This window comes from Pelophylax lessonae, assembly GCF_965119305.1.
Source record: "Pelophylax lessonae genome assembly, chromosome: 4".
NCBI lineage: Eukaryota > Metazoa > Chordata > Amphibia > Anura > Ranidae > Pelophylax > Pelophylax lessonae.
Genome location: NC_138771.1, coordinates 271,789,851 through 271,806,078, shown reverse-complemented (window position 1 = coordinate 271,806,078; position 16,228 = coordinate 271,789,851).

The window sequence follows — 16,228 nt, the reverse complement described above, 5'->3', positions numbered from 1 at the left end:
CCAGTTAACCCCTTTACTCCCTATAACACAGTGCACTAATATATACAGTAAATCAGATAACTACTGATCACTGTATTTAGTGTCACTTGTGACCCTAATTTGCGCTAAGCCCAAATAGGTTTAGGCCACCTGCCATCTATCCCCTATAAAGGTTTAACCCCTTGATCTCCCCCAGTTAACGCCTTCACTTCCTATCACACAGTGCACTAATATATACAGTATATCAGATAACTACTGATCACTGTATTTAGTGTCACTTGTGACCCTAATTTGCGCTAAGCCCAAATAGGTTTAGGCCACCTGCCATCTATCCCCTATAAAGGTTTAACCCCTTGATCTTCCCCAGTTAACCCCTTCACTGCCCTGTCACAGTGTTCACTATATACAGTGATTACCGATCACTGTATTAGCGTCACGGGTGAACCAACTTACGCTAGTTAGCATCAGGGTCCCACTACACCACCGTTACTTAGCGTCAGTTAGAGTCAAGTACACTAACACACACACACACCTCCCTTACTAGTATAGTGTTTGAACAGATCAATATCTGATCTGATCAGAACTATACTATACTATCCTGCTAGCACCTGCGTTTAGCCCCCTTGCCCAGACCACCTTACCCAGGCAAGTGTAGTAATCAATAGATTACTGACACTTCCAAAAAACACAAATCACACAAAACCGCTGCGTTAGCAGAGTCAGGCCTAATCTCTGTTAGCACTAGTAGTTTTTTTTTGTAGCGACCAAATAGTCCTCGACAACCAGGTGCTTTTATTACCTAGTAGTCACACTACTATACCGGTAAATTTAGGTACTAAAATGACCAAACGCTGGTACAGTGGTGAAGAGGTCTACAGTATAATGGCCATGTCAGATGAGAGCGATGGGGAAGCCTCACTGGCAGAATCAGGGTCAATATACGAACCAGATGACAGCAGCGGCTCCCTGACAGATAGCTCCGACTGAGGGGTCCCTGCTAAGGTCAGGCGTACCCGACCCCATTCTGGAGTTGCTGATTTGCAAGAACCCGGAGTTTCTCGTATGCAGCAGAGTGCCAGTACTAGTACCGCTCACACTTCTCGTGATCTGGCAAGCACGAGCGGCCTAGTACACCCTGGACCTTCAACCAGCACTGCAGTATCACCTGGTGACGTGGCGAGTCACCTAAGTGCAGTTAAAGCTGGTGCGGTGGCTAGCATGAGTAGTGGCCCGCAGCCACCGCGTATCCGAAGACAGGCCCGTAGATCCCATAGTGCCCTCCCTGAAGCGCTGGCATTTCCTAATTGGCAGCCCACAGATTCCACAGCGCCAGTACTTCCCTCATTAACAGCCCAACCTGGAATCCACGTGGAGACAGCTGGTTTTAATCCCATTAACTTTTTTGAGCTGTTCTTCACGGAAGATCTTTTCAGATCTATTGTGGACCAAATTTATATGCTCAACAATTCATCGCCGCCAACCCAAATTCACCCCTTGCCAGACCATTCGCTTGGAATCCTATTACGATTCCCGATTTTAAAACATTTCTGGGCCTTTCCTTTAACACGGGCATTACAAGAAAGAATGAAATGCGGTTATATTGGTCCACTGACCCAATTCATCAAATGCACGTGTTCTCTGCTGTTATGTCCAGGATTCGATATGAACAAATATTTCGGTTCATGCATTTCAACGACAATGAACTCTATCGTCCTCGGGGAGACCCTGAATATGATCGGCTCCACAAAATTCGGCCCCTCATAGACCACTTCAATCAGCGGTTTGCAGCCTTGTTTACCCCCCAACAAGATGTCTTCATTGACGAGTCCCTGATTAAGTTTACTGGCCGCCTTGCTATCAAACAGTACCTCCCCAGCAAGCGTGCCAGATACGGGGTCAAGTTATATAAGCTGTGTGACAGGGCCACAGGCTATACAGTTTATTTCCGTGTCTATGAGGGAAAAGATAGCACTGTGGAGTCCCCCGATTGCTCAGACTACATAGGGAGCAGCGGCAAGATAGTTTGGGACTTGGTGTCACCCTTATTCGGAAAGGGGTACCACTTGTACGTGGACAATTTTTATTCAAGCGTGCCACTTTTTAGACACCTCTTTCAATTGCAAATTGGCGCTTGTGGCACAGTGCGATCTAATCGCCAGGGCTTCCCCCAACGGCTAGTAAATGCCCCACTGAGCTCGGGGGAGAGAGCCTGCTTGAGGTGTGATGAATTGCTTGCAGTGAAGTGGAGGGACAAACGGAACGTTTTCGTTCTGTCCTCCATTCACCCAGACACAGCAGTCCAAATTACTACGGTCGCCGGTGTTGTTGTTGAGAAGCCCCTCTGTGTCCACGACTATAAGCGTAAAATGGGAGGGGTGGACTTCAACGACCAGATGATGAGACCGTACTTAATTGCCCGTAAGGCCAGACGCTGGTACAAAAAAGTGTCTGTATACCTATTTCAATTGGCTATTTACAACGCTTTTGTCTTATACAAAGCGTCTGTCGGAACATTATCCTTCTTTCAATTCCAAGAAGAGATAATCAGAGCCCTTCTGTATCCAGGTGGTACTCCTGCCCAAATTCCCCAACCAGATGCAGTGAGCCGGCTGCATGAGAGGCATTTTCCGCAATACCTCCCGAGTACCCCTACCCAACGATACCCCCAAAAAAGATGCCGTGTCTGCAGCAAGCGCAGATTTAGGCGTGACACCCGGAATTATTGTCCCGACTGTCCTGACTGACCTGGTCTTTGCCACGGTGACTGTTTCCGTCGCTACCACACACTAGTGGATTATTAGCGTAGGGTACAGCACGGCACAGTTTAGGGCACATTTACACAGGGTCTCAAAAGATGTTCGATGGCTATCGTCATTTTGAGAGACTGGAACCTGGAACTCGACGTTTTGAAAAAAAAAAAATACATAAAAGCCAAAAATAGTTGTCGTCTCAGTCATTTTTTATGTTCTTCTACACTTCCTACTGTACTTTTAATGTACTTTGTTTGTTTTTTCATTCTTTTGTGACCTGTTTCTCTTGCAGGTACTCGTCGGATGCCACGGCATTGATTTTATATATTCTGACACAAACAGCGTTTGCACTCAGCATATATGGATACCTTTGCTGGCAGCAGCTGTGGTGATTTTCTGATTCCAGCACTGCAGTTAAAATCCTATTTAGGTATACGTGGATAGTGTCATGTATACCCATCATTAAATTCAGTGGGTGGTTGTTTGGGCGGTTAATGATGAGTAATACTACACATTATTCCTGTGCTGATTTCTGATAGGCTGCATGAAAAAAAAAAAACCTACACTATATGCCAAACAAGGACCAGCAATGTACTGGTGCGTTGCTGGACTTTGAGTGGTTATACCAGGATGATGCCTGCAGAATTTAGGCATCATCTTGGTATCGTTTTTTACAGCCAGCGGTCGGCTTACATGTAAAAGCAATCCTAGCAGATAATTGGCCACTAGACTGCTTTTACATGCAGTAGGAGGGGACTTCCCCCCCTCCTGCCTCCTTCCATGTTTTTTCTCGGGCTCTCCTGTCCCACCGGTTAACCCGAGAGTGCAGTCGGTGGTTCAGTTATCTAACCATAGAGCTGATTGGAGATGAGAATGGCTCCAATCATCTCTATAGCCTAAGATATCGGAAGCTACGAGCAATTCATGACTTCTGTTTCGCCAGAAATAAACAGCGCCGCTGGGAAATTGGGAAAGCATTTTATCACACCAATTTTGGTGTGGTCAGATGCGTTAAGGTCAGAGGAAAGATCTAGAGTCTAAAAGACCCCAATTTTTTTTTAAAAAGAGTACCTGTCACTACAGATTGCTATCATAGGGGAAATTTAAATTCACTGTGATAACAATAAAAATGATTAAAAAAGAAAAAAATGAAAGAAAAGGTGTCAAAATAACATAAAAAAGCAAATTAAAAAAAAAAATCAAGCCCCCCTATCCCCCCGTGCTTGCGCGCAAATGCGCACACAAACGTTGGTCTAGTGTCATATGTAAACCGCAATTGCACCATGCATGTGAGGTATCGCCGCGAACGCCAGGTCGAGGGCAGTAATTCTTGCAGTAGACCTCCTCTGTAAGTCCAAAGTGGTAACCTGTAAAGACTTTTAAAGGCTTTTAAAACTGTATGTAGTTTGTTGCTGCTGCACGGGCATGCGCAATTTTTAAAGCATATCATGTTTGGTGTCTATGTACTCGGCATAAGATCATAGTTTAAATTTTACCAAACAATTAGGAATTATATAGTGTATTTCTGCATTAAATATAAAAAAAGTGCTTTTTTAACGCAAAAATTGTGTTTGGAAAATGTGTGCGCAAATACCGTGTGACAAAAAAAATTGCAACATCAACCATTTTGTTCTGTAGGGCCTCTGCTTTAAAAAAAATATATAATGTTTGGGGGTTCAAAGTAATTTTCTTGTAAAAAAAAAATATTTTTTCATGTAAACAAAAAGTCACAGAAAAGGCTTGGTTTTCAAGTGGTTAGAAGAGTGGGTGATGTGTTGCTAAGATTGAGCATAAAATGCCAGGACTGTTCAAACACCCCCCAAATGGAAAGTAGACACCCAAGGCTATTTGCTGAGAGGCATATTGAGTCCATGGAGTATTTTACATTTTGCCCTAAGTTTCAGGAAAATGACAATTTGTTTTTTGTTTTTTTTTGGTTTTTTTTTTGGGGGGGGGTTTTTTACGCAAAGTTGTCACTAAATAATATTTCTCTAGCGCTCATTGACAGACGTAGTCCTCGGTGATACACCACCTTCGGGTTATGTTGCCTCCACAGGAGCAGGACTAGACAGGAAATTAAAAAGCTCTGGCCACACCCCAGGGGCAGTCCCAGAGGGTATATCCTCTCTCTCCCTGCCTCAGCAAATCAGTTATTTTCTGTCTAGTTAGGAGTAAGGACCTAGATACCTTGCTGGGATCTTAGGTCCTGGCAAGAATTTTTTCTTAAAGGATTTTTTAGACAGCTTTTTTTCTCCAGTGTTCCTGTGAGATCTTCAAGCCGTTTGAGGAATCCATCATTAAGAAATGGACGGTACCACCAGTCGTGGATCCGCCTATTTCCAGGCTGAATAAAGCCATGGTTATTCCAGTGGAGGACACTTCGTCCTTTAAGGATCCGGTGGATCGAAAGATGGAAGCAGAGTCCCGCACCATCTTCTCTCTGAAAAATGCTGGTCAGCTGACCTAGGTTCCAAAAAGACCTTGACAAATCTCCCCTTTCAGGGGAATCGTCTATTTGGGGCCAACCTAGATGAAATCATTAAGGATGCCACTGGGGGCAAGAGCACTTTTTTGCCACAGGCTGCTAAAGCTAAGGGACCTCGCAACAAGCGAGGACCTTTCTTTACCGCCCATAAAGGGCGCCCGGCTGGTACTAGCGGGACAGGCAAGACTCCTCCAGGAGGGTTCAAGAAGGGGACCAACCCAGCCAAACCCGAAGCAAAGGAGTACACAGCCTGAAGGTGCGCCCCCACCCGGTTTCAGGGTGGGGGGACGTTTTCACCGGTATTCAGGACATTAGATCGAGCATCAACCACTACTACCGGTGCGATTCTTCCCTTCCAACATTTAAGTACTACAGGAAGCGGTAGTTACCGTTCCCTGAATAGATCTTTTCCTTTACCTTTTCCCAAGATTAGTCCCGATACCTCACAGGAATCGGATCTGGTTGACCAGATAGGCCAAGTAGCCTCTAGTCGGGTGACTTCGGTCCCTGAGGTTCAACCAGAAAAGATCACCTTTCCTGATAACTATCAGGTATCTGATAAATGTGTGGGAACAGAAAACGACCAGACTTTCTCGGATGGTCGGGGCCAGATACCTCTAGGGACGCCTGGTTCAGATTCAATCAGCGCCAGTGGTCCTAGAAATTCTAGGCTGGCCTCCTCAAGCTGGCCTGGCCGACTTGGACATGTTAGTCGTACACGTTCCGTGGGAACTTCGTCTCAGGGAGTGTCTGTGGTCTCAAGGACCAATTTACCATCATGCTTTACAGTCGCTGGGTTTAATGGCCTGGCCATTGAGACCCAAGTACTGAAGGACAGAGGTTTGTCAGCTTCAGTCATTCCTACCCTTATTAAAGCAAGGAAAGCGACTTCCAGCAAAGTCTATTATCACACATGGAAAACTTATATTGCGTGGTGCGAATCTTTAGGATTTCCTCCACGTACCTATTCGGTGTCTCGAATATTGGCCTTTTTGCAACTAGGGGTTGAGCAGAAGCTAGCCTTGAGCACCATCAAGGGTCAAGTTTCAGCATTAGAATTGTTTTACAAGTCATGTGTCCACAGATAGCAGCCATCTTGGCCATGACGTATCCAATTTAGGGTGTGCCCCTATCCTCAATTGATCAATTACATTTGGAAGGATTGGGAAACAGAGATTTCGGGCACAAGAGTTTTGTTAAAAAGATTACTTTTATTCAACACAAACCTAGATATTTTAAAATCATAGAAAAATACAGGCAAATAATTGTGTATTAAGGACACAGTGAGACCACACAATAATGGTCTATTTTGTACAATATCTCAGTCCATAGAACTTATAAAAGTCGATTTACATACAGTTCAAAGTACAAGATCATTAGTAGTCATATAATCCTTGGAAACGTATTGCTTGATATCAGAAGGACCGCCGACGGACACCCAAACAATATGGTGCCGGTCAGCGGGGTCGACTGAAAGTATCAGTTAACATTCACCATGTAATATATGACCTTTGCTCGACATGTTTCGCTTTCTTAGACAAAAAAGCTTCATCTGGAGCATATCATTTCTTTTGTCTGTACATATAGTAATCAGGCACATATCTCAATTTCCATAGAGAATTCTTTAACGAGGAGGACTGTGCGTTTTGGGAAGCTCAAAAAAGGCAATGTATAGTGACATAGTAGTGAGGGTAGTCACTCCATGTCTCATATCAAACTTAGGAAGGACCAGAGCTTAAATGTAGGGAGCATGTCTCCTCTGCTTGTATGTCGGCCCTTGCCACGCTGTTCCCAGCTTCCGCACAGTCCTCACCGGATGGGGAACCTCCATCCGGTGAGGACTGTGCGGAAGCTGGGAACAGCGTGGCAAGGGCCGACATACAAGCAGAGGAGACATGCTCCCTACATTTAAGCTCTGGTCCTTCCTAAGTTTGATATGAGACATGGAGTGACTACCCTCACTACTATGTCACTATACATTGCCTTTTTTGAGCTTCCCAAAACGCACAGTCCTCCTCGTTAAAGAATTCTCTATGGAAATTGAGATATGTGCCTGATTACTATATGTACAGACAAAAGAAATGATATGCTCCAGATGAAGCTTTTTTGTCTAAGAAAGCGAAACATGTCGAGCAAAGGTCATATATTACATGGTGAATGTTAACTGATACTTTCAGTCGACCCCGCTGACCGGCACCATATTGTTTGGGTGTCCGTCGGCGGTCCTTCTGATATCAAGCAATACGTTTCCAAGGATTATATGACTACTAATGATCTTGTACTTTGAACTGTATGTAAATCGACTTTTATAAGTTCTATGGACTGAGATATTGTACAAAATAGACCATTATTGTGTGGTCTCACTGTGTCCTTAATACACAATTATTTGCCTGTATTTTTCTATGATTTTAAAATATCTAGGTTTGTGTTGAATAAAAGTAATCTTTTTAACAAAACTCTTGTGCCCGAAATCTCTGTTTCCCAATCCTTCCAAATGTAAGTTTCAGCATTAGCAATCTTCTTTCAGAAGCCTTTAGCTACCAAATCCTTGGTGCGGAATTTCATCCAGGGGGTGCGGCACCTGGCTCCTCCAGTCCGCGCGCCCTTACCGCCTTGGGATCTTAATTTGGTTTTGTCGGTTCTACAGAAACCTCCCTTTGAAAACATCAGGGAGATTCCCTTGCTTACTTTATCCCAGAAGGTGGCCTTCTTGGTGGCTATTACTTCTGCTCGCAGGGTGTCAGAACTGGCTGCATTATCATGCCAGTCACCATACCTAGTGATTCATAGGGATAAGGTAGTACTTCATCCTAAGCCATCTTTTCTTCCCAAGGTGGTTTCAGATTTTCATCTGAATGAAGATATTGTACTACCTTCCTTGTGTCCTCAGCCCAAGCATCATCGGGAACATGCGTTGCATTCCTTAGATGTGGTTCGGGCAATCAGGGTATACCTGAAAGCTACGGAATCATTCCGTAAGACGGATTCACTTTTTGTGATCACGGATGGCCCCAGAAAGGGTTTGCCTGCATCTGCCGCGACCATTGCCAAATGGATTAGACAAACGGTGGTACAGGCTTATTCTATTAAGGGTCAGAGTCCTCCGTTCCCTGTTAGGGCGCACTCCACTCGAGCGCTCAGTACTTCCTGGGCCTTTCGCCATCAGGCGTCAGTGGTCCAGGTATGTAAGGCGGCCACCTGGTCGTCGGTACATACCTTTACAAAGTTCTATAAAATTGATGTGACGGCATCGGCGGATGCCTCATTTGGCCGCAAGGTTTTGCAGGCCGCGATTTGAGAAGACCGGTGGTCTACCTCGAGGGTTTTTTCTGTTTGAAAAAAAAAAAAAAAATTTTTTCTCTTTTTTTGTTGAGTCTCATCATTAAGGATGAGCATTGTAAACTTCTAGTTGGCACCGGTTGGGCCTTCTAGATTGGGATTTGATTTCCATTTTCCCACCCCTCAGTTGTGATACTGCTCTGGGACGTCCCGAAGGTGGTGTATCACCGAGGACTACGTCTGTCAATGAGCGCTAGAGAAAAATGGATTTTTGTAAAATCTTACCGTAAAATCCTTTTCTCTTAGCTCATTGACAGACGTAGTCCCCGCCCCTCTGTTTTTTTGAGTTGGGTTAAAATCTCTAAAGACTGCTTTTTCACATAACTGATTTGCTGAGGCAGGGAGAGAGAGGATATACCCTCTGGGACTGCCCCTGGGGTGTGGCCAGAGCTTTTTAATTTCCTGTCTAGTCCTGCTCCTGTGGAGGCAACATAACCCAAAGGTGGTGTATCACCGAGGACTACGTCTGTCAATGAGCTAAGAGAAAAGGATTTTACGGTAAGATTTTACAAAAATCCATTTATTGCTCACGCATGTCATGGGTATATGTGAAATGACACCCCAAAATACATTCTGTTGCTACCCCATGTGTGAGACTTTTTGGCAGTCTAGCCACGTACAGGACCCCCGAAAACCAATCCCCATCTTCAAGTTTTCTAATGGCGTAAATTGCTTATTTTACCTCTGCACTACCTGTCACAGTTTCAGAGGCCCTGACATTTCAAGATAGCACAACCCCCCCCCCCAAATGACCCCATTTTGCAAAGTAGACACTCCAAGCTATTAGCTGAGAGGCATGATGAGTCCATGGAATGGTTTTATATTTTGCCACAAGTTTCGGGAAAATAATTTATTTTTTTTTTTTTTTTTTTTTTACACAAAGTTGTCAGTAAATGATATAATGCTCACACATGCCATGGGTATATGTGAAATGACACCCCAAAATACATTCTGCTGCTTCTCCGGAATACAGGGATACCCCATGTGTGAGACTTTTTGGCAGTCTAGCTGCGTACAGGACCCGGAAAACCAATCCGCACCTTCTGGCTTTCTAAAGGCGTAAATTGTTGATCTCATTCCTTACTACCTATCACACTTTTGAAGGCCATGAAATGCCAAGATGGCACAAACCCCCCCCCCCCCCCCCAAATGACCCAATTTCGCAAAGTAGACACTCCAATCTATTTGCTGAGAGGCATGGTGAGTATTTTGCAGCTCTCATTTTTTTTGGAAAATGAAGAAAAAACAGGAAAATGCATTTTTTTTTCCTCTTTTTTCAATTTCCAAAACTTTTTGACAAAAAGTGAGATCTGCAAAACACTCAACATGCCTCTCTGAAAATAGCTTAGGGTGTCTACTTTCCGAAAAGGGGTCATTTGGGTGGGGGTTGTGCTGTCTTGGCATTTCGTGGCCTCCGAAACTGTGATAGGTAGTCTGGAGTAAAATCAACAATTTACGCCCTTGGAAAGCCTGAAAGTGGTGATTGATTTTCGGGGGCCTTGTACTCGGCTAGACTGCAAAAAAGTCTCACACATGGGGTATCCCTGTACTCAGGAGAAGCAGTAGAATGTATTTTGGGGTGTCATTTCACATATACCCATGGCATGTGTGAGAAATATAACATTTAGTGACAACTTTGTTATAAAAAAAAAAAATAATAATAATACATTTCCTGGAACTAGTGGCAAAATATAAAATATTCCATGGACTCACAATGCTTCTCAGCAAATAGCTTGGGGTGTCTACTTTGCAAAATGGGGTCATTTGGGGGGGTTTTGTGCTATCTTGAAATTTCAGGGCCTCCGAAACTGTGATGGGTAGTGAGGAGTAAAATCAAAAATTTACGCCATTAGAAAACCTGAAGATGGTGATTGATTTTCCGGGTCCCGTACACAGCTAGGCTCTCAAAAAGTCTCACACATGGAGTATCCTCATACTCAGGAGAAGCGGCAGAATGTATTTTGGGGTGTCATTCCACATTTACCCATGTCATGTGTGAGAAATGTATCTTTTAGTGACAACTTTGTGTTAAAAAAAATTGTAATTTTCCCAAAACTTGTGGCAAAATTTAAAATATTCCATGAACTCACCATGCCTCTCAGCAAACAGCTTGGGGTGTCTACTTTACAAAATGGGGTCATTTGGGGGGGTTTTGTGGTATCTTGACATTTCAGGGCCTCCTAAACCGTTATAGGTAGTGAGAAAATGCAATGAAAAATGTATGCCCTTTGAAATTCTGATGGTGGGGATTGGTTTTCGAGGTCCCGTACACAGCTAGGCTCCCAAAAAGTCTCACATATGTGGTATCCCTGTACTTAGGAGAAGCAGAAGACTGTATTTTGGGGTGTAATTACACATATACCCATGGCATGTGTGAGCAATATATCATTTCAATGACAACTTTATGTAAAAAAAAAGAAAAAAAAATTTCAGTATTTACACCATAGTTTGTAGACGCTATAACTTTTGCGCAAACCAATAAAAATACGCTCATTGAAATTTTTTTGTCAAAGACATGTAGCTAAATATATTTTGGCCAAAAAATATGACATAAATTGAGTATATTGCATATTTTTGAAAAGACAAAGTTAAAAATGTAATTTTTTCTCAAAATTTTTGCTCTTTTTTTATTAATATCGCAAAAAATAAAAAGCACAGAGGTGACCAAATACCACCAAAAGAAAGCTCTGTTTGTGGGAAAAAAAGGACGTAAATTTTGTTTGGGTACCACATTGCATGACCGCACTATTGTCAGTTAAAGTCACGCAGTGCCGAGTTGCAAAAAGTGGTCCAGACGTAAGACAGCAAAATCCTCCGGTGGTAAACTGGTTAATGAACGAGAAAGCACATTATAAAGCCCCCCTATAAAGCCCCCCTGCTCTCGGCACGTCCAAGGTAATGGGTGGTAATAGGTACCACTATATCTTACAACAATCCAACTTCCAAAAAAAGTAATCAAATAATTTTAAAAAATTAGGAATAGAGCTCCTTTGGACCAAGTCTCGCCATTCCCTCCCCCCAAGCCTACTATGTGGATTGTAGGTAATGTAACAAGGGGTTCCAAATCTTTTCAAACATGGCATGTTTGTCTTAAAGAATACTAGCCAAATTGCAGGTAACATTATCCATGAAAGGTTATTTTTCATCACACCAAAGTCAACGACAAATAACTTTCAAGCCTTTGTGATGGTCAATTTGGCCACCAGAAAAAATGTAAGAGATGGTATATTTTTCATTTTATTTATATTATATATTTAATTTTTTTTATTATTATTATTTTTATTATCTGTTACTACTTGTATGTCTTCAGATGCTCAGATAGTTTGTTTTTAGATTAGGATAGATTGTTTGGCGCAAATCCTTTAGGAGGCTTCACATTCTTCCTGCAGTTTATTCCTTTGTTCGTTTACTCTTTATGTACAATTCTTACATCAGGACAGACTTTTGGTCTATATTCTCAAATGGGTATTTGTATACATACTGCAGTATGTTTTTATTTTGTTGCAGAAGTAGCTGCTGATCTCTGCAGAGCGCCATGGAGAGTACCTGATTCATCATGATGTGGACTAGGTAGTGCATCTCTATAGGATTTTTTCTACATTTAAATCGAATTTACCGCTTTACACCATATGGAAGTGTTTTATTGTTGTGGGGATTTAAATAAAGTTACACAGTGAGCACTATGGATGTTCTACCATTCTTTTATTGAGTGGTGGTGACCTGTGAGCCTGTTTGAGGCTTAACCCTTCATATTCCCAATGCTGGTCTGGATCAAGTTTGGAGACAGTTGCAGATATCAGATGTTTATATACTGGTGCATCTCAAAAAATTCAATTATCAAAAAAGTTAATTTATTTCATTAATTCAATTCAAAAAGAGAAACTCATCTATTTTATAGATTCATTACACACAGGGTGATATATTTAAGCATTTCTTTCTTTTAATTTTGATGATTATGGCTTACAGCTAGTGAAAACCCAAAATTCAGCACCTTAGAAAATTTGAATATTATACAAGACCAATAAGGATTTTTAATATAAAATGTTGACTTACTGAAAAGTGCATCCATGTATAGTACAGTATAGTATGCACACAATACTTGGTCTGAGCTCCTTTTGCATGAATTACTGCATGGCATGGAGGCAATCAGCCTGTGACACTGCTGAGGTGTTATGGAAGCCCAGGTTGCTTTGATAGCGGCCTTCAGCTTCTCTGCATTGTTGGGTGTGGTGCCTCTTATCTTAAGCCTCGTACACACGATCAGATTATCGAATGATCTGTCGTCCGTTTTTTGTTGCATGCTAGTCTCATATGGAAAGGGAAGAGGTTACTTTCATACGAAAATTCCCATACAACAGAATTCTACTTCAGAAGTGATGTCATGTGTTGAATTGTTTTGTATGTATTTTGCTTCTGAGCATGCCTAGTCTTGCTCTTAAGATTTTTTTCAGACGAAAACTGTACTAATTAAGTGAAAATCGGATGTTGTGTTGACGTACGATAAAAATTTTATAGCCTGCACATCCAGTTTTTGTCGTCCGAAAATTTGTAATCGGCTGTCGAAAGCACCATACTAACAATCTGAAAATCGGCAGATCGTTAGTCGGACGAAATTTCCCTTACGATTTTCTTATCGTGTGTACGGGCCTTTACTCTTGACAATGACAATGAATGCACTTGCAGAATTCAGTGCTCGGAGCAAAATTACAACCCAATCCCCACAATGTGGGGTCCAGTTATGACTCCAAAATTCTTACAGAGGTTGATGTGTCCAGATGCACTGCTTCTATTATGGTATTGTAAGATACAGAAGAGTTGATTGAATAATACAAAAATAAAATAATAGGATAAAGCTGCAGGTACTTCAGGACTGGGGAAATGGGGGGGGGGGGGGTTGGCAGTCCCTCATTTTTCTTCTACTTCCTGGCGGGCCAATTAGTCTTTGCCCATCGCTGGTTGACCATCCCAGAGGATGATGCTGTGATTGCATTGGAGGCAGCAATTGTTGGTTCCTACGAGATGTCGATGCATATGTTGTTTATGGGAGGTAGGGCCTCATACCCTCTTACTGCGGCTATGCACGTTACTGTCAGGGCATGGGGAGTGGCTAGACAGGCCAAGCTGGGAGAGGGCCTGGAAATGTCCCATACACCATTAAGGAGGAACCCACAATTGCCTCATTTCTATAATAATCCAGACACCAGTACATGGACCAAGTTTGGTATTAAAAAGGTTGGTGATGTAGTGCGGTACGGAATACCCCTTCAATTTGATATTATAAAAATCCTTGTATTGTTTCACATCTTTTTCGCTACCTACAATTTCGCTATGCCTACAATGCCCAATTTGGATCCACTGTACTCAGTGTTCAAATGGGGGATTTGGAGGCCTTGCTCTGGGATGATACTTTGGTTAAGGCTTTATCTACTATATACAAACATTTGTGTATAGATACCATTAAGGCCATTTCCTCAACTGACTATGATTGGGATGATCTCTGGGAGGTTACTTTTTCTAGACTGGTGTCGGCTAGAGACCATCTTATACAGTACAAATTCCTACACAGAATTGACCTAATTCCTGCCAGATTGGCTAGGATCTTTCCCGCTCAGTCATCCAGCTATTTGTGGTGTATTTCTTCTAGGGTGCATTTCATACACATTTTCTGAGAAGGCACAGCTATACAAGTTTTGAAAGAAAGTCACACAATGTATATAAGAAGTTATGACACGTTTTTTTTTTTTGAAAGGCTGTCTATTGAAATATGTCTTTTGCGATTGGTAGACTCCTTGGCCCCCAAAAAGGTGATCCGTACTCTGATAACATTAGTATTGTATTATGCCAGGAAGCTTATAAACATCACTTGGAAAAAACACGCAGCTCCTGCTGTCTCAGCCTGGAAAGCGCTCCTCAACAAGGTTCTACCTGTCAGAATATTTATACTGCTCTGAATATAACAGTGTCCATTTATGTAAATAAGCAAAGATCTGTGAGGTAGGAGAATCTCAACTTATTTCCACAAATCAATATGTAGCGAATTATTTTTAATTGATTAATTTCTTTTTAAAAGCATATACCAATCTTAGTGAGTAAAGTCTACAGTATGGAATATATAAAAATATTTATTCACAAGACATGTATTCACAATAAATGATCAAACTTGAAATGACAAAAAGATAACTCTACATAAAATACAAACTTAAAACAATAAATGCAATGTGATATGTAGCTTAATGATGAAAGTAAAAATAAAGCAAAATGAAAGCAAAATTACCTTTTTTCCCAGGTATAGCATAAACCATATATAAGTGTTCTATATAATCAGACCACAATTATCTGCGAATTGCGCAGCCGACAGTCACTCCACTGCAGATGGAGCGAAAATAAGCTATGCAAAACGAGAGACTAAAATCACAATAATGCACTAAATCTGATATTAATAAAAATGTATAAAAACAAAAAACAACTTTTTAGAGAAAAATCTACTATGGTTTATAGGGCTGGGATTGTAATCTTATTACCCTTAAATATGCAATATAAAACATATAAGGAAGGAAATAAACAATTTTGAATAAAATCAAATAAACACAAGGTATATTTACCACACTTAAGATGGCTGCTATCTTCAAATGGTCATTACCAGAGTCCTTAAGATGGATGCCTTCTTAAAATGGTGGCTTCCCTCCAAGTTTCAGATAAATGATGGAGTAAGATGGAGTATGTCTGGATGAGTATATAGATGGATGTAGTAGTGTGTATGTTGTAGGTGTAATGGGTGTTGTTAGTATGTAATGATGTCTCTCTCACATCTGGGTTCTCCTTTTTATATGGTATTGAACAAAGGGCCATTAAAATTACCATAAGTTAAACCCAGAAGGATGAAACATATTATCCCCATTGGTTGGGATATTCTACCAATTAACTGGTGATGTCATTGGCACACCTCTTTAATCATGCCCAATATTTTGGATATGAAATTAAATGATAATTTCTTTATATTTAAGATTAATCATAAAAGCAACATATAAACTTGTCCATACTCTAAGTACATACATAAATGTCCATCTAATCTCCATCATGTACCCTGGCAATTATTGGATCTGGTAAGCCATTTTTATAATATATTTTTAATACAATATATATATTTATATTGGAAAATACTGAATTACCCCGAGACTGCATTTAGTAGTATCTCCAAAGGGGGCAGTATTGTACTGTTCATTAGATTCAGTATTTAAAACATACAATAAGACCACTATTTAAAGATAACCTTTGACCTCTTGGCTAGTGAAAGTCAATTAATTATTCGGATTCTGCCATTACTGTCAGACATAGTGTCTGGCTTGTAGGATTTATAGTACCTTAAAAACTTAAACACAAACTTACATAAAGTGAGGTAATTTAAGTGGAATTAGTTTTACCTAAGTAAGATTTGTTATTTACCAAGAATATAAACCCAACATATGGTATACAGATAATTTCTAAATATGTATATGCCTTACATAATATAATGACATGATTATTACTCATATTTTCTTACATACGATATAACGTATCTTTAAAAATATAGTTTAAATGAACCTAATGAAATACACTTGTCCATTGTTGCAATACTTACAGACAGATTGGCAATACCATTATGTCTTATCTGATGAGATGTCCATGTACCACTTAT